A 23,741-nucleotide genomic window follows, 5' to 3' on the forward strand; every position below is an offset into this window, starting at 1 on the left:
CACGATTCGGTGCGCTGATAACAAACCCATTTCTTTCTAACAACCCGTACCCCTTCTTTCAATGCAGAGAATATACAGCCTGGGATTTTTTCCCTATTTAAACCTACTATATAATGTGTAAATGTAATACCCCTCTTACACTGCACAAATAGCCCTGGTTATTGGATGCCCTGCTTCAGTATAAAAGCATCCTAGAGGAAAAACCTGGGTCGACTGACCTGGCAACCCAATTCGGTTAGCGAGCAGAGGATGCAGTCAAAATCCAGACAGGGTCAAAATCCCAAATGGGTCATAATATCGACAAGGACAAAATCCCGACAAGGACAAAATCCCGACAAGGACAAAAGTTTGAAGTGAACTGCAGCCCCTCGCATCGCTCGCTTCACTCGCATTGCGAGGGGCTGCGGTTCACTTCAAACTGTGTCCATGTCGACATTCGGGTAAAAAAAACTGTAAAAAAACCCATGTCGACCTCGCGACCTGTCGACACAAAGTCATATTGACTGTTTTACCTGTACATTCTAAATGTCGTTATTTTAACCTTGTCGGGATTTTAAATGTCGGGATTTTGTCCTTGTCGGGATTTTAAATGTCGGGATTTTGTCCTTGTTGGGATTTCGTCCTTGTCGGTATTATGACCCATTCGGGATTTTGACCCTGTCGGAATTTTGACCGTCGGGATTTCATACCGAATCCGCGAGCAGGTCATCTGGCCAAGGTCCCACTTATACCCCTTTCAGACAGAAAAGTCTGAAAATCCTGGCAAAGACACGGCATTTGCCGTGTCATTTTGCCGGGTGCAGCCTGACCCCCCTTCACACAGAAGAACAAATTACCGGGTTGAAAATTTCTACCCGGTAATTTGCTGAATAACACGGGTATTTCTTCTGTGTGAAAGGGTCAACACGGGTCATAAATGCCGTGTCCTCGAACCTGGCCAATTCCACGGTACGGAGACACGGGATTTACGACACGGGTGTGCCCTTTCACACAGAAAAAGGACCGTGTATTTAATGAAATTCCCGGGTGGAACTGCTTCACCCGGGTATTTCATTTTCTGTGTGAAAGGGGTATTACACTGTATGGAGCTGGCTCTTCTATATTTGAAGATGATGTCATCTCTAAGTGCCAGAAGAGGGTGGCTTGTGGTGTAAACAGGGTTTGAAGCCGCTGTAACCCAGCTTGAACTCATATTCAGTGATTCTGGATTGCAATGTAAAAGGGGTATAATAAAACATATAATATACATCAAGGGCTTGGACTAAAGATGGGTATTCGCTGAGCAATATGTCGTCTGATTCGGAACATTGGACCAATGTATAGCTCATTTGGCACTTACCGGGCAGTGTGTTTGACTGATATGCAGGTGACTGTAATCGCTAACAATGTCATCAGGTTTAGGGCCAGATGCACTAAGCTTCAAAAGTGATAAAATGGTGAGTGATAAACAACCAACCAATCAGCTCCTGCCTGACATTTTTCTGTGACATGGCAGTTAGGAGCTGTTTGGCTGGCTGTTTATCACTTTTGAAGCTTAGTGTGTCTGGCCAGGGCTGGCAACCAAAATCTTGGGGCCCGGTACACTGAAATCTAAGGGTGCCCCAAATAGCACACCCAAATTTTTTTGTGTTTATTTTTAGATTTTTTTTTAAAATAATTAATACTCACTATGCAATATAATGGTGCAGGGCAGATGGTAGGGTGCAGCACTGTGCGTTGTATATTCGCTGTGTTGTGTGATGTAATTTAATACATTAGTACTGGTTAGGGGTGTAGCTAGGGCGGAGCACAAGCTCTGGGCGCCAAAATGTCACCGGGCGCCGGAGCCGCGCTCTCTGCCGCTGGCTCCCCCACCCTGCTCGCCCACTCCCCACTGCGCCCGGTGTCAGAGAAAGAGTGCACCATCGGCACACCCGCTAGCCGCCTGCCGACGCCCGCCCACCCGCTGTGCTAGGCGGGGGGGCTCTGGGGGATAAGCTGCTGCTACTCAATAGAGTGAGGAGCCGCGTGGCACGCGGGGGGATGGGTATCTTGCATGCTGTGTCACTGTTCAGGGCAGGGTCGTGCTGTGCCGGACGGGAATGGGGGAGAACAGCACACGGAGCCTTTCTGCTTTGAGAGGACACCTGAACACTGACACGGAAGGCTCCCACACCATCATTGGTACGGCACTGTGGACGCACATGCCAGGCCCATAGTGGCTGAATGCTGTGAGTGTAAGAAGAGTGACAGTGAGGGTCCATCCAGGAGAACACAGTCCTGCTGGCTGCTGTTACAGCTTCTCTCTGGTGAGCTGGGCAACATGTTGCAGTAGCAGCAATATTACTATAGTGAAATAATAAGATTAAAATGTTTTATTTACTGTTTTTTTTTAATACAGTATGTGTTTATCTGTCTGAGCAACGAGCAAGGTCAGTCCCCCTTGGCAACGAGCAAGGTCAGTCCCCCTTGGCAACGAGCAAGGTCAGTCCCCCTTGGCAACGAGCAAGGTCAGTCCCCCTTGGCAACGAGCAAGGTCAGTCCCCCTTGGCTACAGACAGGGGATACGGAAGAAGGGGATTTCTTGCCAGTGGGACTGTTTTGCTGTGACCTGCCCGGGTTAAGATCACTGTACTACATGCCCATTTGAGAACCAATTCCACCAGGTTCTCCACCAATTGCGGTAAAATCCACCCTATTTCTATCTCCTGGATTTGTTGTTCTTTGTGAATTTTAATTGTGTCCAAAATAAAAGGTTTTTCTGCACCATATACTTTTTATTTCTTTCTATGAGGGATATTGTATATGGGACGGTATACATGAAGGTTTGATTGGGATGTCGTTTGAATAAACCCATGCTTTATACCTTTGGAGAAGAGGAACGCCATTTACTTCTAAGGGAAGTGTGGTAGAGTCATTCCCTTAAGCGCTGGTGTTGAGGATCGACCCCCAACTGGTACCATTTTTGGTACCCACCTGTCTGTAGCTCAAGTAAACCGCCATTTGGGAGAGGCGTGTTGGACTTCACTATAGCAGCTATTCTATCTTTTACGAGCAAGGTCAGTCCCCTTTGGCAACGAGCAAGGTCAGTCCCCCTTGGCAACGAGCAAGGTCAGTCCCCCTTGGCAACAAGCAAGGTCAGTCCCCCTTGGCATCCAGCATGAAGCCCCTGGCATAGAGGAGGAAGTTCCTAGCAATGAGCATGTAGGTAAGTGACACTTATGTGTCAAATGTGTATTGGGCATTACAGTTTGTTATATAGTATGTAATGGGCATCAGGTGTGGCCTTATGTGTAATTGGCATTACGGCATGTGGCTTTATGTGTAATGCGTATTACAAAGTTTGCTAAAATGTGCAATGGGCATTACGGTGTGTGTGGTATAATGATAGGCTGTGCCTCCCTGTTCACCGCACAAGAGCCCCGCCTACTACAAATGGGGGGGGGGGAGGGCACAAAACATGCCCTTGATCCAGGCACCATGGAACCTAGCTACACCACTGGTACTGGTAGCCGGACAGGTAACCAAGACCGAGAGGGGTTACTGGATCCCAGGTGGACAGGCAGCACCCTCATAAGCCATGCTTACAGCCCCTGAGCCACTCAGAGACCCTCATAAGGTTGGGGCCTGATGCAAGAGTCCCCTTTGACCCCCCCCCCCCCGTTGCCTGCCCTTCAACCGGCCCTTAATGTGCTGCACATCAAACCTGATGATATCACTAGTGTCCTGTAGTATGCTAATGATGAACATTGTGCCAATGTGTATGGGCAATCTGAGTTTACGTTTAGTGTGTACCCAGCTTAAGACTTAAGTCTATCTCAAACACTACTCAATTAATTCACATGATGTCTCATAACAACAATCTAAAAACTGTGCATAATTCCCATCTGTGTTATAGGTGCATACACACTTAGCGGTTTGCGGCCTTGCCGATATAGTCAATGATATCTGTAGTGTTCCAGGTAGAGCAATATAGGGCATACACACTGAACAATAATGTTCAGTAACGTCATTGGGTCCCCACTCCTTACATGCAGTCATAACTGAGCTGCATGTACAGATGAGAGGGTGGGCTGAGTAGTTAATGTCCGGCGGGAGTGTGCATCGTTCCTTGTTCACAGTGTACACAGTGTGCTATATTTTAAAAAGGATAGCTATCAGAAGCACCAAAATGAGCGATATAATTTAAAATATCGCGAAGTATGTACACACCTAAAGCCGGGTACACACTGGGAGATCTATCGTTAACGATAGGGATAATATCGTGTGCATATCGTCCAGTGTGTATGGTCAATATTGTTAACAATGCAAGCGGCCACAGGTTATTAGTGGCCTCCAGTCGTCTTTACATGCAGCTCAATCTGACAATATCTACAGCAACTACATGTGGGTGCGTGTGATGTCACTGACCGATATCAGTTAGTGTGTATGCGCTATATAGTTCTCCCGCAGCATTGCTGATGCAGTTAACTATGTTGGTGGCTGCGAGAATTGCTTCTGTGTGTGCCCAGCATTAGAGTCAACATTTCAATTGTCAGATAAAAATAGATATGACAACCAATACTGCAAACGTAGCTACCAGTGTAATACTAGCACTGCAGAACCCTTGTAGCACCTCACAAATACATAATAGATAAAAATATTATAATAACATAATAATAATAATAATAATAATATGGGGGGGGGGGGGGGGGGGGGGGGGGCGCAACCAAAGTATTGCTAAGCACTGTATAACCGACCAGAGCCGGGTAATGTCCTGCACTGAAACATGGGCAATAGTCCCAGTCCATCCTGTGATTGGAGCAGAGAGGCCATGCAGTGGCAGAGCCAGCATGCAGTGTGCATCCTGCAGCGGTTGCTGTACATAGCACTGACTCGCACTGGCTGCTCTCGTCTAAGCCGCAGCCTGTCAGCAGCAGCAGCAGCAGCAGCAGCAGCAGCAGCAGCAGCAGCAGAAGGGGGTGAAATAGAGCTGAAAAGCAGATTACAGCCGCCGTGCAGCAGCAGCAGCAACAACAACAGCCCCTTTAAGGAATACAATGACCTGTGTGTGGGAGGAGGGGCCGCATCCTGAGAATCAGGTGCATGTCTGAGGGGATGATGTCATCCTTCTAACGAGACCTGCCCAGGAGGGAAGAGACGGCACCGACGGATGCAGAGCGAGAGATTTCCCTAATTGCAGCACTCCAGATGGGGGGATTAGACGGAGTCGTTCAGGACTGCGTGCAGTGAGTATCCCAGTTCGCTGTGTTCCTACTGCCCCTACCCGGGCTTTGCACTGTACAGCCGCGCTCTGCAGCCTGAAGGTGACACGCTGATGTTTATATAACTTGGGAACTGCAGGCCAGGGACTGATTGCACAGAGCACACAGACCAGATCTGCGCTGCTGCTTCTCACCCAGGCTCTGCCATACGGGCCTAAACCGCGCTGCAACACCCTGACCTGCCTCTCTGCTCTGCAGCCATCGTTCCCTTCATTTTTAGTAGCAGCATCTTCTGCGCAGATCTCCTGCAGGAAGATGTCCACTGAGTTCTCGTGTTGATCTGGTCCCAAGTTAATCATTACACATCATTACACACCGTGTTACTAGGCGGTGTGGAGATCTCCTCCTATGTACACAGCAGTGTGGAGATTTGCAGAACATTTACTTCATGACATGTCTTCTGGTTATAAATAGCAGTGTAGGGAATGTGTTAGATCTATATGTTAGGCCCGTCATGCCGTGTTGTGATCAAACAAGTCAGCGGATGCAGCCAGGATGCGTAGGAGAAATGCATGTGGGCACTTGTGTGAGAGCACATTCATGGGGAGGGAATTCAGAACAGCACATTGGGGGTCACTGCAGTCCAAGTTGCTGTTGCAACAGTGTACACACACCAGAACCTGCAGCAGAACTTGGTCCAATCACATCCCTGTGCTTGCTAGTTTCTGTATACAGCCCTTTGCAGCTGTCATCAAAAATCCGCAAACCCAGTTGTACCATGATTGCAGCATATTTCTGCACTTTGTTGGGGCGAGCACAGTGCACACAATAGAATGAAATTCTTGGCATCTTCCGGCATTGCAAGTTTTCCCTCTCATCCCATAGAGGTGCACTTGTGATGTTGGCGATACCGTAAATGTCCAATATTTACGAAGTGGTTGCACTTTGCTTTGAATTCAATTCTGCCCTGTGGGGTACATAATATAAGCATTTTTATCCAAGTAGCTGTGATTTACTTGTGGGTCTGAGGAAATGTGCCTATATGCCACACATACAGTACCACAGCTGGATTTGAACTTGTTTGTTTGCAGCTGCGTAAAAAAAGTGTGTATTTATTTATTAACAGTTTCTTATATAGCGCATACATATTCCGCAGCGCTTTACAGAGAATTTTTGAACATTCACATCAGTTCTTGCCCCCAGTGGAGCTTACAATCGATATTCCCTACCACATGTATACGCACACACAGACATTCTAGGGTTAATTTGTTGGAAGCCAATTAACCTACCTGTATATTTTTGGATTGTGGGAGGAAACCGAAATACCCGGAGGAAACCCACGCAAGCACGGGGAGAATATACAAACTCCGCACAGTTGGGCCATGGTGGGGCTCAAACCCATGACCTCAGTGCTGTGAGGCAGTAATGCTAACCACTACACCGTCCGTGCTGCCCACACACAATATTGGGACCCACCGACCATTATTGTTAAGGTGCCCATACACGGTCCGTTTAATGGATCCGTTCGGCACTTAATTAGCACGCATCGCATGCCTTGTGCATGCACTGTGATCCGATGTGATGTGTACCTAGTACAAAAAGTATGTGCAGCACATACTTTTTGTACCGTACTATGTGATGTGCGGGAGCGCGCATCGCATAGTACTAAACGGAGCCGGCGAAAACAGACCATGTATGGGCTGCATTAAATATATTGGCCGCTGCCACTGTCCTTTGGTGTGTATGGGGCTTTACACCATTGGAACAGCAACTTGCCCCCTTGCTTAATGCAGCAAGTTAAATGGCTTGCACCCTACATGTGGTGCTGCTATAATACAAATCACAAAACAAAACATGTTGGTGTAGAGCTCTTTTTCTTCAACTGAATCATTTGTAGTTCATCATTTTTGATTCCTACTATACTGGCATTTTTGGCAGCTGTGCACTCCCGATCTGAGCAACAATTGAATAGCTCCGTGCAGTGACAGCTGCCGACGATAATTGAATTTCACCCATAGGGTCAACCGAATTATTATGGCTGTATGCTGCACTTATGTTAGGGCTAGTTTAGTGATTTTTGGGCTTGATTCAGACTAAAGCACTTGCACAGGAGCAAGGAAGTGGCTGTACAGTAGCGTACTATGCAAAATGCAGCAGGAGTCATCTGGTGTAAATGGACGCCTCCTGACTGCTTCTGTGATCTGCTGGTTTGTCTGAAGAAGCACAATCGGATCACACTGCATGAGCATCGGTGAAGGTTACTCAGACATCCATCTCTGGTCTGCAGCCGGGGTCAGAAAATCTGCATTTCCAGATGCAGACCGTGACCTCGCACTTCTACCAAATGGAAGAGACTCCTCCATTTTGAGCAGCACACCAGGTAGCCTATCCCAAACACTTTTGAGGAGAATGCATGTGAGGACACGACCCATTCTGCACATGCGCAGTGTCCACTCCATCAGAGGTGCCCAGTGTGTTTTTTTTTTTTTTTTAGCACCCAATGTGGCATTGCAGATGGCATGTGAACAGATCTGGCTGCCGTGGAGGGCATTGCTTTGAAGGGGCCCTGGTGGCGGGGATGTCAGAATTTGAAAAAAACACTGGACGGCCCTCTGGCTGAGAGACCCTTTAGCATCCAACTGAATGTGAGGCCTCTGATTGGCTGAGAGCTCTCTCAGCCAATCAGAGGGCTGCCCAGTGTTTTAAATAGTTTTTTCAAATTCTACCACCTTCGCCACCAGGACTCCTTCACAGTGCTGTGCTGCACCGCCATCCGCCACCAGTGCTCCCCCCCCTGCTCCACCACCGCCAGCTTTCCTGCCCTGCTCTCTGAACCCCTAACTGATCGCATTTGAGCAATTGCTCATGCAATTCAATAAATATTATGTGAAACACATAATATTTTTCGATGCAAAATGCGTCTGGCGGGCCCGTGCATCCATTTTTCCTACATACAATCCTTTTGATTTATTGCACAGATGCAGTTGAAATCAAAGGATTGTATGCAATATTGTCCCAGTGTATGTGCTACGTGCTTAATTTCTAAAGGGACCCACACACTGGGAGATTTTGCTGAGCGATCTGAGTAATGTAGATTGCTCAGCACACAGCGCTGCATAGCTATGACTCCTACACACGGAGCGATTTAGGGGCATTTTCTAAGTGATCTAGTGAGAGAAATTGCCCATGTGTAGGCTCCATAAGCCATCTAGAGCAAATTGTTCAGAAAATGATCTATTTTCACCCTGTGTGTGTATGCCCCCTTAGATATACTGTACTAGTTTTGGTTTAGTAACACACAGGCTCTTATTTACACCCTTTTCCACTAGCAAATATAACCCAGGATTTTGTGCTGGGACGCGCATAGCCCAGAGGTTTTGTTATTTGTAGTGGAAACTCATCCCCAAGCAAAATCCCAGGTCAACAGACCCAGGTTTTTACCTGAGTTGGACACAGGATGCTCCTGGGCCCAGGGCAGTGGAAATGGGTATTCTGTTTCGATGCGACCTGGATCTCATTCACTGCAGTACAAAGCCGTCACTGGGAGATGCTCTCATGATGTCATGGGTTGCTAATGGGAAAGGGTTTGCAAGCCGGGTCGCACCCAGGTACGAAATCCCGGGTGCGACCCGGCTTGCCTATTGGAAAAGGGGTATAATAACTGCACATGGTGGCACAGTGTTGCCTCACAATGCTGGGGTCATGAGTTTGCACGTTCTTCCTATGTCTGTGTTACTTTGGTTGGTCTAGTTTCTTAGCACACTCTGCAAGCATCATATAGGTTAATTGGTTGCTAGACCTTAGTGGGTTTGTGTGACTTTTTAGACCAGGCATGTCCAACGTTGGCCCTCCAGATGTTGTGAAACTACACATCCCAGCATGCTTTGCCACAGTTTTGCTATTAGAAAATGCTAAAACTATTGCAAAGCATGCTGGGATGTGTAGTTTCAAAACATCTGGAGGGCCAATGTTGGACATGCCTGCTTTAGACTATGTGGCAGGGACTGATGCAAATGACAATTTTTTTTTATAGCATTGCAAATTTTGCACTTTTAATGACCTCATAAGTGGTTTCATTTGTTCCCAAATCTAAAATGATACCCCTTTTAGACATACTTCCCGGGATTTTGGCCAGGTTTACCCGGGATTTTCAACCCGGGTCACTCCCGGGATTTTAGTAACGGACCCCCTTTCACACTACACCTCAAATCTGGGAAAAACCCGGGTATACCCCATTTACACATAAGCCAGGCTTTTCAAGCATTTCAGTGTTTCATCATTAAAATGGGACACGCCCCGGCAGCAAAAAAAAAGCAACATCACATGTTTAAAACTGAAAAACCCGGGTAAACCCATTCAGACATAAGCCGGGTATTATACCCGGGAGTTAAATACCAAGAAAAACCCTGGTCAATTGCAGGTGCTCAGTATCCGGGAGTGAAATCCCGGGTATACCCTTTTAGACATACGCTAGTCCCGGGTTTGGGCGCGTTCATGTGAAAAAACCCGGGATTTTCGCGTATGTCTGAAAGGGGTATAAGATGCAATTTCTATTTATTTGAATTTCTGATATTTATTATTATTATTTTTATTATTATATATTTAAATAAATAAAAAATGCACAAGATTATTTTATCATTAATGATCCACAAAAACATTTGGCTGTTTTGGCAGCAGTGATACTTGGGTTTAGTTTAGCTTTCAACATTTATGTCAGTGTATGTCTGTGTGTCAGTGCTTATGTTGCAGCAGATGTCTTGTAGCTTAGTAAAGATATTGGGAATGAGCATCCTATTCATTTGCGAACATGGTAGCCTTCAGTATAGTGTGAAATCACTTTTGGATATCTATGTGGTTTATATTAGTGTTATAAAACAATGACATTTTTGCAGCAGATGAGCGCTGTAGTTTCCAGAACTGAGTTCCAATCATGAAAAGTTACCATATGTTACATTTAGGTAAATCTGCCTTGCAGACTAAACACACATGAAAAGTATCCAGAAGACACAGACTAATGGCTAAATCCTGTAACTATGCTTGCTATTTTATGGGGGGGTGTATGCTATGCCGGCAGGGAGGATGCCGGTGGCCATAACACTGACCATTGCGTCCCAGTAGTGAAAATCACAACTGGGGCTCGGAAGGCAGCCTTACCCTCCCTTTTAGCAGTTTGACCCTAACCATCCACTTTAGTGCCTAATCCCCTGCCCTGCAGCCTAACCCAAACCCCTCCCTGTAATTGTCTAACCCTAAAGGGGCGTACACACGGGCCGATTCTTCTAAGCGATTTTGACCTTCTCTCTTTTATTTATTTATTTATTTTTTAAAGAAGGTTTACCTGAATCATCCCATGTGTACACAGCGGCCAATAGCGATGTGCGCCCCTGCAGCATTGCTATCACCTTGCCAAATAGACAGTACAGTACAGGCAATAGCGTCCACTCTAGGAATTTTATTTTTTTAGGGCAGGGCGCTGACCAACATGCAGTGCACTTTTTTTCAATCGGGAGGGCACATTTTATATCAGAATTAGAAACAAACAAAAAAAATTGCACACTGCACTAGGATTACACCCATTAAACATTGTCCTACTCTGCTATGCCCATTACATATTCTGTTTTAATGACAATTACACATTATGGCACACACTGTAATGCCTCTTACACATTATACCACACACCAGAATACCCATTACACATGATGGCACACACTGAAAGTTCTCAGTGGCATGTCAGCATGGTAAAGGGCAGCGTAAGGGCGCACAGTGCAAAAGAAACTAATACCGCACTCTAGACATGTGTTATTGCCGTGTTCTTGCGGCCCCAACACTGGTCGAGGTGCGGTCTGAAAGCGCCATCATGGGTCGAGCAACACAGGAGTTCAACCCTGGTAATGACCAGGGTTGAACACGGCTCTGGCCCGTGTCAAGTGCAGTGTGAACGAGTGCCTGGGTCGAGCGACCCATGTCCCGTTCACAGTATGGAGTAGGCAGCACTGTCAGCTCCAAGTGCTGCCTCCTCCCGGCGTCAGTACGGTGACCGGCTCTGTGCTGCTGAGCACTGGCACGGGGGTCAGTATGGTTACCGGCTCTGTGCTGCTAAGCACCGATGCCCCCAGTGACGCGCATCTGCCCCGTGTGACGTCACCGACACGGCATTAAGCCGTGTCGGTGGCGGAGCGTTCAGACCGCATATGCCGTGTCGCTCTGGGGATGGGACATGTGTCCTAATCCCGAGTGTGACATGGCATTTGCGGTCTGAAAACGGTATAAGAGGGATCCTTGGCCTGGTTATTCTTCACCTTCTATGACCCCAGCTCCTACCTGCTTCGTTACCACAATAGTTGGAAATGTCTCCTGAGTTATCATTACAGATAGACATCTCTTTCTTTGTTTCATTTTATTACTGAGATAGGGATAAGAGGGGTTATGGCAGGTAGACTATCACTGTGCTAGTCAGGTCACAATAGCTTGTGCCTGTTATTTATTACTTGCATGTCTAAGCTGTGTACACATGGCTAATGGGCAATTTTGATTAATGGTGCCCACAGATGGTGCGATTCTCGGATGCGTTTTGAACTTTTCGTTAAAAACACATTGCATGTAGTTCACATCGCACCACGTTTATTTTGGCTTGTGATGTGCACTCCTGCGTAGCTTATATTGCAAGCAAAAAAAGTATGTGCAGTGAGTACTTTTTGTACTAGATCACAATTAGTTAGCCAAAATTGCCTTGCCTGCACATAGGCGTGTACACACAGGCTATAAAACGGTGGTCCGCTTTTAGCTTTAATTATCCAAAATGTATAATGTTCCCAGGACAATTTTTGCATTCCAAATGATTTCAGCAGCAGTTGATTGGACTGGCATTAAAACTCGCCATTTCTCTCCTGCCATTTTAAAATATGCTGCTACTTTGACCATGTTAATGCCCTGAAATTTTAAGCACATTAAAAAATGCAACACACAAGTCTTTGCTGCTTAACGACTACATATGATCCTATCTTGATTATCCTTATCCCCAAAATAAGGGGAGATGCCTGCGGGAAATTGAATACCCCCCTTAGTGTCTGAAAAACTTCTGAACAAGCCCAAAAGAAAGTCGCACTATGAGGGCAATATAAAATAAACTAGCTATGACAACCTTCATTGTACATTTTACCTGGAATCCCCATAGAGTTTCTATATGTACTTTAAATGTACAGTATGTACTGCACTTCTTGCCAAAATATGCAATGTAATGGGGTGATTTTTAGCGATCTGTCTAGATCGCTTAGAAATTAAGCATGGATCGCTCCATGTATGCCCCAAGCAACGGAGATGCAAGGTGTGGGACCTTGCATCTCCGTTGCTTGGGGCATACACGTGGGGTGTTGCCATCGCCTGACTACTAGATCTTGAATGAAGGGGCTGAAGTTGTCCCATGTGTATGGGGCTTTAGATCACGTGTTTATGAATTGCTCCCTATGGGGGCCCTTTGATTGGTTAACCAATCTCTTCTGTGCTAACCAAATTTTGTGGAATGTATTTAAACATCTATCAGCTTAGCTTCTTTTTATATGACCAGTTTCTCAAGTAAGAAAAACACACTTTGGCCCTTATTCTGGTTGACCCGCTCTTGCGTGAATTCGCACCCTTGTGAGTCAACCAGAACCCACCCTGCGAATGGTGGTATGCCCGCTCCCCTTCGCATGCCGGGCTCGTTCGCCCCAGCATGCGAATGGATGTTTAACATAAACAGCCATTCACATGCCAGTGAGAACCTCCCCATCTTTCGATGGTCACTGACCATTGAATGACACTGAAAGCGCATGCATATGTTAGGGTGGTCCAGACCCCTCGTACATATGCTTGTAGATTTCCAGGGAAATCGGTTATGTCAGCTGTCTGCCCCCTGCACTTGCGTTACGAACGCATTAGCATGTGTACGCCCAAAGTTTTCATGGGAACGCCCATGAAACGTAGAGTGTTCACATATGCCAATGGACCTGCCCGGCACCCCACGCCCCTCTCCACCCCCGCTCGAAAGGCGGAGAGTGTGCACCCAGCAAAGATTTTTCGCCTAGTTCACACGCACCCAGCGTATACAGATGTGCAGAAATGCTACTGCGCATACGCAAAACATTGGCCCCCCTTCGGTGCAATAGGTGCAAATTCGCACAAGTACGAGCCAACCAGAATAAGGGCCTTTGTTTCCCCCCACATCACAAAGTGTGTTTTTTCTTAGTTAGAATGACCCCTTCCTTACAAGCACCTGAGTGATATCTCTAAACTAATCCAGCATCTAGATGCCAGCATATAAAAGTTCTCAAGTAACTTGCCAGCACCTTTTTGTTTTTGTGACTGGCTGCTATTGATGAGCATGGTTTAGAACAGGGATGGGGAACCTTTGGCCCTCCAGCTGTTGTAGAACTACATATCCCAGCATTCCTTGCAACAGTTTTAGCAGGGACAAAAAGCAAAACTGTAGCAGGGCATGCTGGAATGTGTAGTTCAACAACAGCTGGAGGGCCGAAGATTCCCCATCACTGGTCTAGAAGCTGCATTCAGTGCAGCGTAGGTAGCTATCCAGATGGAAGTGTGATGTAACTCGTGAATGTTGGTTCAGTTGCAAAGGCGTGCTATAGAATTAATACATATTCCCAAACTACATTTTTATTTGGCTGGCATGGCTGAAGGAGAAAAATATATTGTAACACATTTGGTTTAGTTGTTTACTGGGGATGTCAGGATTTAAATGTAGACCATGATTACAGCGATTGGGATCCTCGTAAACAAAATTGACTGTAGTGGTTCACTTTGCAATGTGTGTGTGCTGTGATCATAGGCACAGCCCACTGGTTTTAATAAACTTTCTTGACTGACTTGTGGAAATATTTGCATGGATTCACTATCTCTGACTGATAACCTCAGTTCAACAACTGCTTACAGAAGGGTGCTGCTAGCCATCACACCAACGGAAAAGTTTATGCAAGAAAGAAACATTTATTCACAAAGCAGATTATAGCAATGCTTCATTTTATACATGACCCGTTCACATCGCTATAAGTAGTCACCTGACATGTGAAAGGTTACTGATATGCAAGCTACAGTATACTGCTTCTTGTGTTCTTTTAAGAATCTGGACTCTACTGTACAGAATGGACTCAAAAATAGGGCTGCCGTATTGCACTTCATTCTGCCGTGAGGAGGTATCTCAGTGAATGCACTGAATGTTCCCCTTTGTTTGGAACCAAATTGGAAGATTATTCACTTTAAAAAATTTAGATTTATTGGGCCCAAACTTGTCCAAGTATGTATATTGTCTGAGTACCACATTTGGTTTTAATTAAATTGTGTGCACATTTATATTGGGGGGCAAGGTGTGTATTTGTATGTGCGATTGATATGGTCTTTCCTGAAATGTTCCCTTTTAACCCTTTGAGTGCCAACATCTGAGATGCCCAAAATATCTGCCAAAAATACCAACATCTCTGTGAGAGATCTGCTAAATATCAGCTAAAATGCCAGCGTCGCTCACGTTTGTTATATAAATTCAAAATAAAAAAAATGTTGTGTTAATGAAAGATTGTTTCCTATGTACGGTAAACATTACAGGTCATTATGATGAATAAAAAGGTTTGCATGCGAATTTTCACACCAATTTTGACAAATTCACTTGGCACTCAAAGGGTTCATATCAACTACATGTCATGCCGTATTTTATCAAAACAAATTGAGAAAGATTAAGAGGTGACAATAGCAAATGCCCTGGAATATCTTATCACGAAGACAAGACCTTTAGGGGTGTATTCAAATGTTTAATCACAATATCCAAACAGTGGCTAAACCCAACCAAACTAATTGGCGAATCGTGAAAAGTTCAGTTTTAGTGTTCAAACATGTGACTTAGCTTTAGATTTATTGGACCCAATGACGTCAATGAGAACTGTAAAGTATGGTTAGCAAGTGTCTGTATGCATATTTTTCTATATACTGTACATGTGTGATGCCTATAACTGTCAGAAAGGCCCCTGTATTTCATTAAATAGAAGAGGTGGGAAATGGCTAAATGTAATGTGTGCAATAGACAGGTGTAACATGGGTGACCTGCAGCATGCATCGTTATGCTTTATCTGTGACTCTATACTAATACCCCTTTCACATCGCAGCTAAGTACCGGGTACAAGCCAGTTTCTTCCCGGTTCGACACGGTAATTGGTGTGATGTGAAAGGGGTTACCAGTTACAGTTAATGGTAGCAACACGGCAATCCGAACTGGGTAAAAAGAGTTCTTACCGGTTTGTTGCCATGCAGATTGACCGGGTTAAATGGGTCGAGCGACCAGTTTCCTGTTCACACTATGGAGAAGACAGCGCTTGGAGCAGCGCCAGTTTTAAGTGCTGCCTCCTTCCCCGCCCCCAATGGCATGCCATCGCTCCGCCACGCAATATTGCCGGTTCACTATTGTGATCTGAACAGACCGCACATGCAGGGTTGCACCTGGACGGAACAGTTTACAAGTCCCGGTGCGACCCTGCGTTTGCGGTCTGAAAGCAGTATAATTCTTTTGCAACATAAAAATAAATCCTAGAACCAAATAGATTTTATATGAAAGCGAAGATGCAAAACTGAGGAAAACGTGAGGTGTAAGGATAATTGTATATGGACACATCTGTAACCTGAGTTATTAGCTGCTTTGACCGGTTTGATTCTATTGCCTTTAACGCCTGTATGCATTGTACATGCGCTTTTAAGGGGCATACACACAGGGTTATTTTTGCTATCAATTTTGACTATATTGTCAAAATTGTATGAAAAGTTAGTCAAAATCGCACAGTGGTTTACCCTGCTTGCAATACTGAGGCGCGGCCTCCCAAGGTAAGTATCGCAAGGAAAAATAGACTGTGCAGGCAAGGCAGTTTTGACTTTGTCACATATACAGTAGTGTACAATGCCATAGGTCAAATTGCACATAGTCAAAATAGCACCGTGTATGCACCTTTTTAAAAGGGATCAATAATTGCTTCATATAGGAGTCGTAAATATGCTCTGTGTGTGGAACATCCGAAAGACAGGCCGCACATGTAATAGCTGGGTAGCTGATAGAAAATAAAGCATTCTCTCTTTCTCGTTATAGCTGGGTAGCTGATAGAAAATAAAGCATTCTCTCTTTCTCATGCCATTCATTATTTACATTATGTTTCTCATAGAACTAGAATGTTGGTGGTGGTGGTGGGGGGGGGGGGATTAAAATCCAGTATGGATTTTAAACTGCAGCATTAAATCATGCAGGCTTTACTGGTGAAGGGAGAAGCATCTTGTGCAGAGGCTTGTATGAAGCTATCACATGATTACATGCCCTCTCCAATATTGCCGTTTGTTGACCCACTTACTGAAAAGGAAAAGGCAGCGCTTTGTATTAACTTCAGCTGCCAGCCTGGGTGAAATAGCTTGGAGATATTGGTGCATTGTTGTATGATGCTGCCATAATCAGAAATGTAACGGTTAATAAAAGGGGAAGGAAGAAAAGATGCCCTGCTATTGGCTGACTATTTTAGGTAATAACTGCTATTGCTCTGTGTGATGCTCATAATGCTTTGAATAGAGATTCCCGTGGTGGATGCTGCTCTGTAGTCTAGAATAGATGGAGGATGTTGTAGCTGTATATTAGAAAATATATCTACGTGTGTGTGTGTGTGTGTGTCTAATAATTATGTATCTCAAAAAAAAAAAACCCATCCAAATAATTGGTATTTTCTAGTTAATGATTGTTTTACCTTTTTATATGTGTATAAATAGCTATCTTTGCTTATGCTTTTAGGCATTTACAAATAAATCTGTAAGCTAGGTGGATGTGTTTTGCAGCGCCAGAGAATAGGAGGGACAGGTGTAATCATGTCCACTCTTGTTGGTGCCTGTGCAGGGTAGATGGTTTGTGTTTGTCAGCTCCTGGTATATCAGCGTTATCATTAGCATAGCTGTCAGTTGCTCCAGCCTCGGGGACTGCAGTCCTGGGCCAGAGTGCTCTGTGAAGCTGTCTTTATTTAGCCTTTTTTCTCTCTAGCAGAATAATCTTTATAGCGAATCGGAAAGCAGCACAAACCAATCAGAGCCCATAGATACAGGGATAGTTGTAAGTTGTCATGAAAACAAAGAATTTGCTTGAGCCTTGATTTGCTAATTCCCTGCTCTTGATTTATCCAGTTAACTGACACATTTCTGGTCCTGATATCCTTCATATTTATCCATTGTGCATTTTGTCAGTATATCTGCATATATATGCCAAATGAAACCGGATTTTCTAATGTCCTGACAAAACACCAAGTAAATAATTAATGTGTTCTGGTTTAGCCACGCGATTATGGTCATGATTATTGATCATTAAGTTCCGTTTCAGTTGACACAATCAATAAGGCAGTCTGATGAACAGAGCCTGTGATTCATTTGGCAAACTGTCATAGTACTTAAACAGAAATCCTCCCAGTCTGTTGACCTGTGCGTGTGCGTCTGTGCTTTCTAATGATCTGCTTTTTGTTTTTACAAATGTGTAGTGCGACCAGGGCAGTTACATGGGTCTCAATAGTCTACAAGGTAAAACGATTATCTGTCAGTAGGTCCATCGAGTTATCAGAATCTTGAACACAAATAATACACGTCATTGGCTGTAGCCGTTTTTTCTTCTAACGGCGTACTTCCACCCCCTCACATGAAAAATACATGGACCTGACTTTTTGTGGGGACCCTACTTTGTGTATAAGGATGCTACAATCACCCCATTTTGTGTCATCCCTTCTAGGGCGCACCTATTTCACCCAGGGTAATCAAGCCTACATAATGTGCCCTAAATGGCTGCCTCACCTGGTACTTTGGTAGGGTGGAACACATAACTCTTGGTATTTATTATCCAAAATGCCTACGCCAATCCTTCAGGGAGTACAGATAGTGTAATGGTTAGCATTACCGCCTCACAGCACTGAGGTCATGGGTTAGATTTCCACCATGGCCCTAATTGTGTGGAGATTTAATATTCTCCCCGTGCTTGTTTGGGTTTTCTCTGGGTACTCCGGTTTCCTCCCGTGGCTTTTTTCTGAATCGGTTGCCTTTTAGTAAATATTTTTGGCTATTTTTTGCATTTTGTAAATTTGTGTGGTGGAAGTCAAACCAGGAACCCAAGCACTTGGTTAGGCATCACAGACCATTTGTCATCGGTCTGTGACATTTTCATTGAAATTCATCTTTAGGAAGGCTCAGAACATGCTCCCCTTCCCCTGGTCAAAGTTCTTGTCCAGCTTGACATCAGACAGAGGTCCTGGCCACTCCAATAGGCATTCAGGACAATTTGCCATCCCTTGCTGAAGTTCTCCTCCAAATCCGTCCAGCAGAAGGCCCTGAACATGCTCTCCATACCTATGGTGTATCCGGCATACACCTTTCTGGGTACTTATGTAGTATCTGGGCTGCCGATTTTTTGATTGTATGCCTTAAGTTAAGGCATACAATCAGATGCGATGCGATGCGATATCGCATCGCATACGATGCGATGCGATGACCCGATTTTTCCATAGGATTCAATGTTAAAATGGACTGAGTCCATTTTAACATGGAATTCAATGGGAAAAAGGGGTCCTTTTCATACCCCTACTATCCAAGTGGGCATGGAGTTGGATATAAACCTGTGGCGAGCGTAGCGAGCCACCGAGCCCGAAGCGTGGCGAGCGAAGCGAGCCCCGCGAGGGGACGGTATTCTGTGTCCCCTCGCGGGGCTCGCTACGCTCGCCACGCTTCGGGCTCGGTGGCTCGCTACGCTCGCCACAGGTTTATATCCAACTCCATGCCCACTTGGATAGTAGGGGTATGAAAAGGACCCCTTTTTCCCATTGAATTCCATGTTAAAATGGACTCAGTCCATTTTAACATTGAATCCTATGCAAAAATCGGGTCCATCGCATCGCATCGCATAGCATCGCATCGCATGCGATATGGTCGGGTGCGATGCGATGCGATGGACCCGATTTCAAAATCGGCAGCCCAGTTACTACATAAGTACCCCTTTCTGTTGTGGGCTCCCAGGTCTGACCCACATTTTTTCTTAAACCCCATGTCCTTTTCCCCCTCTATGTTATGCAACTTTGCCATATCTTGCTTTCCTAATTCGCTTTGTGTAGTGGCCAGACCCCTTTTTTGGGCCCCCGGATTGGGGGTTTTATTAGCCGAGAACCTAATCTGGACCCAAACAAGCCACCTCACGTTGATTTCATACAAATCTGTCCAATAGTGGCCGAAATGCATGCCGGACAAATAACGGACAACAAATATGTAAGAGATTTTATGGGGCTGTATTCAATACGGCCGACGAGGGGGTTAAACGGATCGCCGAAAACAAGTGATCCTCGCCGTTTAACCCCCGCACTGGCCGCTCACTTTATTCTACATCCCGGTGGAATTCCCCCAATGCATTTAGCTGCAAGCCTCTCTGTTTTAGTGGCCGCATACACTGTTTCCACTTCACTACAACAACACAGCGAGGTGAAAACGGTGTATGCAGGGGGGGTCAGTTGAATACTGACCCTGTGAGCTTTGACAGCAAGCAGTCAGCACTGCTCACTGCCATAGCTCGCAAAAAAACATTGCAAACACCACTATGGTATGCATGGTTTTTTGTTGTTATGTTGTATGTGTTTTCCCTCTACTTCCTGTTCACTGTCGGGAACACTAATAATTTTTAATTAAACAATCAATCTGTTTCCTAAAACTTGTTCTTTCATTTGGAAATCCCAGGGCTGGGTTGTAGATTGACTGACTCCAAATCACACTTATATAATGGAGAATGTTGCAATAAGTTATGAAATCTAGTTTGTTACAGCAGTTGTTTTAAAGTTGTGGAGTAAGTTGCACTTGTTTGGTGTTAAAATGTGTTCCCTATGTGTAAAAAATGTGACACAGTTTTTTTTTTTAATCCATATGACTAGCATAATTAGAAATTAGTGGATGTAGCTCCCCTGGGATGATTGCCTAGAGCAGGCATGTCCAAAGTCAGGCCCGGGGGCCAAATGCGGCCCGTGCTGTCATTTCAAGCGGCCCGCAGCCTCCAGCTGGAAGCGGGCAGAGCATCAGATGTGGGAAGCAAAGCACAGGACACTAAAGGTGGGGCCCCGGCGAGCGCGCCTTTACCTTGCTGTCTGCTGCAGCGAGGAGGTGCCGGCCGCCACAGTCGGATGTGTTTGGCGTCCTACCCCTGCTGCTGCAATCGTATATCACCCTACTCCACAATCACAGTGACAGCATGGGAGTCGTACAGTGAAGGAGGGTTAGGCTTGGGGACATACAATGAATGGAGGCACTGATGGACATTAAGAGAAGTAGGGGCAGGCTAGGGGACAGAGTGAATGGGTGCAGAGTGGGGAACATACAGTGAAGGAAGGGCAGGCTGGGGGAATACAGTGAATGGGTGCAGAGTGGGGAACATACAGTGAAGGAAGGGCAGGCTGGGGGAATACAGTGAATGGGGCAGAGTGGGGGGACCATTCTGATGTGATTAATGATTCAAAGAATGTCAGGATGAATGGTCGCCCCCACACATTTACACTTCACCAAATCTGGCCCTCTTTGCAAAAAGTTTGGACACCCCTGGCCTAGAGATATTGGGTGGCTAGGATGAGAGATTCAAAAAGTGAGTGTTGGTAAGAAATCTCCTGTTTTTGTAAAGCGGCAATCCTTTACATTGCATAACCAGTTTGATTTTGCAGTGTAAATGATTGCCGCTTTAAAAAAACAGGAGATTTCGTACCAAATGTCTCACTTTCTGAATCTTTCATCCTATTAAATTTCATCCATTCAGCTTTCCATGCTGTAAACCTGCTACTTGTGGATTTCTGCTTGTACCCTCTCTGGCTAAAGTAAGGCGCTGGCATAGTGTGCAAGATGTACCAGAGCAGAGACACACTTTAGCCAAGAAGAAATGCACAGGTTGTGATAGGTGCAGGATGCTAGAATAAACACTACTTACGTCAGAAAATTTAGTTTACTTTGACTAAAGCAGCGTACAAATAAGACTCCGTCGTAGGGAATTCGGCTGAGCCCTGTGTATATCAAGATGTAGTTAAGCCGTCAGAGATGGTTAACTACATATGGAGCCATGCTCATTCATACTGACAGCGCGCCTAGGCCAGGGTTGTGGCATGCCACTTTTGTAGCATGCTCAGGCGCATTGAGGCGCGCCATACAATATACATGCAATACACCTCACCACCACTGGATGAGACACTGGCGAACAGCACTGCGGCTCCATTTGACCCAGAAGTTTCTGAGACTCCCAGAAGGCTAATGGCAAGCATCCAAACCCATGTTTGGTCTGAATTAACGGGCCAATTATAATCTATGGGGAAAACGTCTCCATTTTACACCCTGATATCTCCAGATCTAGGTGTCCTAGAGACTTTGAGACCAGTACCATATGAAAGAGGTCGACTCTTGGCTTTTGGAATGACTACTAGCTTATGTGACACAAGCAAGGAATGCGGCAACCGCATGTGGGGTCCCTTCCAATTTTCGCCAATCTTACTTCTGGCTTCCTCTCCAACCAGGGCGCCATAACCAGACTGCGGTGAGGTGACTGTGAGCAATCCTGTACACTGATGGGTCAGCTCCTGTCAGCTGCTTAACTTCCTGTTGCACAGCAGGTGTGACGAAACCTGGACAGTGGTATGGGTAGGGGACTGGACCTTCAGGTTGATCATTGCAACATCCGTTCCTTTGTCAGCAGCCCATGTGTGTTTTAACTAGCCTATTTAGATACATTTGACACATGTGCAGTGGTGATTTTCGAAAGCGACATCTGGTGGATGATCATTGGTATTGTACTCATCTGGTAACACCATACACCAAGCTGTGCGACTTATTGAGCTGCCGTGCGACTAGGTGCACTGTAGTGAGTTAGTGGGACAAACGCCATAGGCAGAATAGATGAGCATATGGCGTTGACATAGAAGCCACGGCCAAATGCACAGTGTAGCAAGAATATTCTTGCCTGCACTGACTATTTGGCCAGGCGACAGCAATGCTTTGTACACACTGAGCGATTCAGGCAAGACTACTAAATATTTCTGATGTAGTCAAAACCACTTGGAAAAATCGCCCCTTGTGTAGATCCCTTAAGCCTTGGGCATAAGTGTTGTGAATTGAATAGCGCTGCGTACTTACCCCAAATGTCACATCCCCCGCATGTAATTGAATTCCTCCCTCATGACTTTCTTCTGGAGCAGAGTTTCCCAAACTTTTTTGAGTCATGGTGCCATAGAGTGTTTTTATTTGCATTTAAGTTTATGGTTTTTATCATCCTCAGGTTTAATTATGTTGGTGAGGGAAAATATTTGCTTCTGTTTGTTTACTTATTTTATGATTGGAAGCTACAAGTACTGGTTTTGCCTATTGCATTGACACTTAATAATTTGAGTTGGTCATGGACCTCCAACCTGAGGCACCCAGTTTTGGGAACCACTGCTCTAGAGTGGTTTCCAAGCATACATCCCAAAATTGACACTGAATTGCGGTGCCTTTGCTGTATTGATGAGCATAATATAATAGAGCCCAAAATGTTCATGAACAATAGTGCTTTCCATCATTGAGAATCCACTGTAGCTTCCAAGCTTAGACTGGAGCTTTATTACTGAATACTATTTTAGAACAGGGTTTATGAAGGTCCAAATGGGGTTTCCCTCACATGGTTAACAAGAGCAGGGGTATGGTTCGTGGGGTTGACCACTATAGGTCGATACATGAAATAGGTCGACATACATTAAATCGACATGGTCATCAGGTTGACATTGAAAGGGTTGACATGAGGATTTTTTTGGATAAACATAGTAACATAATAATTAAGGCTGAAAAAAGATGTTTGTCCATCGAGTTCAACCTATCTAACTTGTAACTACTGACTTGAATAAGTCCTATCTATAGGATTCCCTTGGCCAAAAATGCATCCAGTTTTGATTTAAATTCATTAACAGTAGTTGCTGTATTCACCCCCACTGGCAATGAGTTCCAGAATTTTACTGCTCTAATGGTGAAGAATCCTCTTTTTACTTCAGTTCGGAATTTATTTTCCTCGAGCCTCAGTACATGCCCTCGTGTCCTAAGTATAGGCCTGTTAGTGAACAAATCATCTCCCAGTTCCATATGATTCCCAATCCTGTATTTGAACATACTAATCATATCACCTCTCAACCTTAATTTCTCTGGTGAAAACATATTCAGCCTGGTTAACCTATCTTTGTATTCTAGTGATTCAAGACCTTTTACTAGCTTAGTCGCCCTTCTCTGTACCTGTTACAATTTATTTATGTCCTTTTTAAGGTGCGGTGCCCAGAACTGAACACAACATTCCAAGTGTGGTCTCGCCAATGCCGATCACATTGGCATCCCTTGAATCCATACCCCTTTTAATGCGTGCCGGTGTCCGGTTTGCTTTTGATGCTGCACTTGAGCAGTGTGCACTATTACCCAATTTTTCATCTATGATGACCCCCAAGTCCTTCTCTACAGCAGAATTTCCTATAACTCCATTTAGCCTATAAGTAGCT

General features: G+C 45.1%; 1 protein-coding gene across 3 annotated transcripts in view; it reads left to right on the plus strand.

Annotated features, from left to right (window-relative positions):
* Window positions 1-4,835: 4,835 nt before the first annotated feature.
* The window catches only part of USP54 (ubiquitin specific peptidase 54), a 111,340-nt gene continuing 92,434 nt past the window's right edge, over window positions 4,836-23,741 (plus strand). For 2 of the 3 annotated variants that reach the window (XM_083148582.1, XM_083148585.1), the window contains exon 1: window positions 4,836-5,207. The gene's annotated coding sequence lies outside the window, so the exon portion shown is untranslated. The remainder of the gene's footprint in view (window positions 5,208-23,741) is intronic. The other variant, XM_083148584.1, reaches the window with a different exon arrangement.

Source organism: Crinia signifera, chromosome 6 (genome assembly GCF_055691185.1).
Source record: "Crinia signifera chromosome 6, ASM5569118v1, whole genome shotgun sequence".
In the NCBI taxonomy this organism is placed as follows: domain Eukaryota; kingdom Metazoa; phylum Chordata; class Amphibia; order Anura; family Myobatrachidae; genus Crinia; species Crinia signifera.